Source organism: Myotis brandtii, unplaced genomic scaffold (genome assembly GCF_000412655.1).
Source record: "Myotis brandtii unplaced genomic scaffold, ASM41265v1 scaffold143, whole genome shotgun sequence".
NCBI lineage: Eukaryota > Metazoa > Chordata > Mammalia > Chiroptera > Vespertilionidae > Myotis > Myotis brandtii.
Window position 1 is genome coordinate 1,486,329 of NW_005355115.1, and position 3,738 is coordinate 1,490,066.

A 3,738-nucleotide genomic window follows, 5' to 3' on the forward strand; every position below is an offset into this window, starting at 1 on the left:
CCTTTTTTTTCTCTTTTTTTTATTTTATTCTGGGCCAGCTTTAACTCTGGCTCTAGCTCTGAGGCTTCCGCTGCTGATTGCGTTCTATAATCGAAACAATGTATAACTCCAGCTCTGAGATCCCGGGGTTTTGTTTAGCTTCTATATTTGTTACAAAGTTTCAAACTGCCAGCTTAGAGGCCGGCAGCGCAGGCGGGGAACGTTGGAGTCTGCAGTCACTGCAGCAAGCAAGCCTCATTTTCGCTTCCAGCTGCCTGGCTGCCGGCCGCCATCTTGGCTGACAGTTCATTTGCATATACTCACTGATTAGCCAATGGGAAGGGTAGCGGTCGTACGCTAATTACCATGTTTCTCTTTTATTAGTGTAGATTTTCTTTTCTTATCTCTTGCTTATTTGGAAACACTTTTTTTTTTTGGTCATTGCTGGAAACTTGCACTTCTGGCATCTGATGGATAGAGATCAGAGATGTTGATAAACATCCTACAATGCACAGCACAGCCCCACAAAAAAGAATTATCTGACCTCCAACAGAAATAGGGCTGAGGTTAAGGAACCCTGTGTTGGACATTTTCTCCAGTGTCTTGGGATTCTTGGAGCTTTGCTCATATGTGAAACACTAAAAATGAGATGGAATTGATTGTGTATAAGTCTGTGAACTTCATGGTAGGTTGCTCTAGATGTCATTTTCATCGTACAACTTCAAACTCTGTGTGTGTGTATAGCTTAAGAATAATTTGATTACAGAATTATGGATTTAAGTAAATTATAGCCATTTTTCCTAATAGACTTTACTTTTTTTAGAACAGCTTTAGATTGACAGAAATGTTGTGCAGCTAGGACTGAGAGTTTGTATATACCCAGTCCCCAGCTCCCCCTGCTACTAATTGCTTACATTAGCAAGGGACATCTGTTATAATGAATGGACCAATATTAACACATTATCATTAAGTAATGTTCCTAGTGAATCAGTTTATCCAGAGGAGAGCTGTGTGGTCTCCTGCCTGGAGGGGTGAAGTCTGGCAACCAGTATTATAGGTGCCGACAGACAGGCAGCCATCCAGTCTGTAGTCTGTCTTCAGTACAGAGGCTCACACCCACTGCCACCCACCCCAGCTGTACCCAGTATCCCTGACACCCAAGTCTTTCTAGTGCAATCTCCCCAGGGAGTCTGTAATTTAGTCTACAGAGTCTGGAAAAGGAGCAGCCAAAACAGAAAACAGCAATTGATATCACCATGGGAACAAGGAATCTTTACAGCAGAAAATGACCATAGTCCATCTAATGAAACCGTGTGCCTGGCTGGGCACGGAGGCTGAGCGAGGATTCTGTCAGCCTCTTATTCATGTTTGAAATAATCTTCCTATTTTTAACTCCACCTGCAGCCCCACTTTCAGAGGCACCTGAAATATTACTGAGGTTCTTTCCAGGCCCTGGCCTCCTGCCCGCCTCCAGCACCCACGGAGACCTGCTTCTCCAGTCTCTGAAGTAAATAACCACGCGTTCTTCAGCTTGCTAGCTGCCACCATGTTGCTGCCATTCTCCTTCCCATGCTCCTGTCCTTTGGGGCTCATGACTTTCTCTCACTTTCCACTAAAATTTTGAAAACAATAAAACATAAACTCATGGGTTAATTCACCATGTGTAACCAGAAATTGGATTCTTGATGAAAATATGTTGTTGATCTTTCTTAGCTGCCCAAGAAAGATGCTCCTTGATAGCCATTCATACCCTCTGACCTCTGCAGAAAATTACAGAATTCCTGAAAATGGGACCTGTCTTCTCTCTATTGGATGTGTTGCAATAAGTAATGTGTCATCAAGCCTGGCTGGCGTGGCTCAGTGGTTGAGCATCGACCTATGAACCAGGAAGTCAGAGTTCGAGTCCCACAGGTTGAGAACCACTGCTCTAATTCCTCTTTTTAATCCTCTCTCTCTACAAAGTCTATCTCTTTGCCTTTCTGTTCTATTTTCTGGGAAATTTCTTCAAACTTTTCTTCCAAATCTTCTATTTAATTTTTCCTTTCTGCTGACATGTATTTAATTGCTGAGAATATTTTTCATTCCTGGGATGTTTCTTTTCTATTCCCTTTTATTCTTGTTCTTGTTTTATATAATACTAGAGGCCCGGTGCACAAAAATTCGGTTGTGGGCTTGACGCCCAGTAGGGGGCGTGCTGATCAATAATTCTCTCTCATCATTGATGTTTCTCTCTCTCTCCCTTCCTCTCTGAAATGAATGAATGAATGAATTATTTTAAATGTGTCATCAAGTTACCTGGGTGAAGCTGGAGAAGAGACAAGCAAATGCCAATTTTTAAACCTCTAAAAATCAGCATTTATCAGTTTCCCACCAACGAGAACAGTGCTGGACAAAGTTTTCTAACAGCCCACGGTCTTCCCAAGGCCTCACTTACCACTATATCCTTTAGGGCCATGATTTCCCCTACAGAAGTACAGTATCTTTTTTGTTGTTGTTGTATTGTTACAATTTCAATCATTAGATATTCCTCATTCTGGTCTTTAGCTAGACCAGTGGTTGGCAAACTGCGGCTCTTCCACAAAATACCGACTTCTGCGCATGGGCCACGAAGTTTCAATCGCACGTGGTATTTTGTGGAAGAGCCACACTCACGGGGCCAAAGAGCCGCATGTGGCTCGAGAGCCGCAGTTTGCTGACCACTGAGCTAGACCATTGCCCTCTAGGTGCTAGTTGTAAAGACTGCATAAATGAAAAGAGACTAAAGAATAGTCAGCATCCAGCTCTGTTTACAAGAGGAATGATAGCTAACATGTATTGAATACTTTGTTCCAATCATTAGATATTCCTCATTCTGGCCTTTAGCTAGACCATTGCCCTCTAGGTGCTAGTTGAAAAGACTGCATAAATGAAAAGAGGCTAAAGAATAGTCAGCATCCAGCTCTGTTCGTGAGAGGAATGATAGCTAACATGTATTGAATACTTTGTTCCGGTACTGTTTTTTCCATAAGCTTTTCTCATTTAACCCTCATGACAATCTATGAAGTTGATGCTTATACCTCCATTTTGCAGATGAGGAAACCTAGATGAACAAGAGTTAAGCCCAAAATGCTGGGCTTCAAGCTCAGGGAGTTTGAGTCCAGAGCCTACAGTTTTGAACACAGCACTGCACTCCACCCCATGGGGAAAGCAGAGATGATGGCAGAGTGACGGCCGGGGCAGGTCATCCATTCTTTAGCATTGGGTTTAGAACAGTGGTTCTCAACCTTCCTAATGCCTCGACCCTTTAATACAGTTCCTCATGTTGTGGTGACCCCCAATTTCATTGTTACAAATTGAACATAATTAAAGCATAGTGATTAATCACAAAAACAATATGTAATTATATATGTGTTTTCCGATGGTCTTAGGCGACCCCTGTGAAAGGGTCGTTCGACCCCCAAAGGGTCATGACCCACAGGTTGAGAACCACTGGTTTAGAAGGTGCTGTCATACCTGCTTTATTATTTGAACTCATTTATTGCCATCCCTATGCCAAGGGTGGAATACCCTGCACCAAATAACTTGGCAGAGATAATACAAAGTGTGAAATCTCTAGAGAGGGAGTGGCAGGGATGCTTAGGCATTAGCGTTTGCACCTGTCCTTGGATCGGCCCAGCCCCACTCTGGGTCTCTTACCAGCTCAGGGATTTCCAGCAGAGCTTCCCATCTTGGTGTGTGTCTAACATTGTTTCTCATCCCAGAACAGTGGGCAGATCTTTC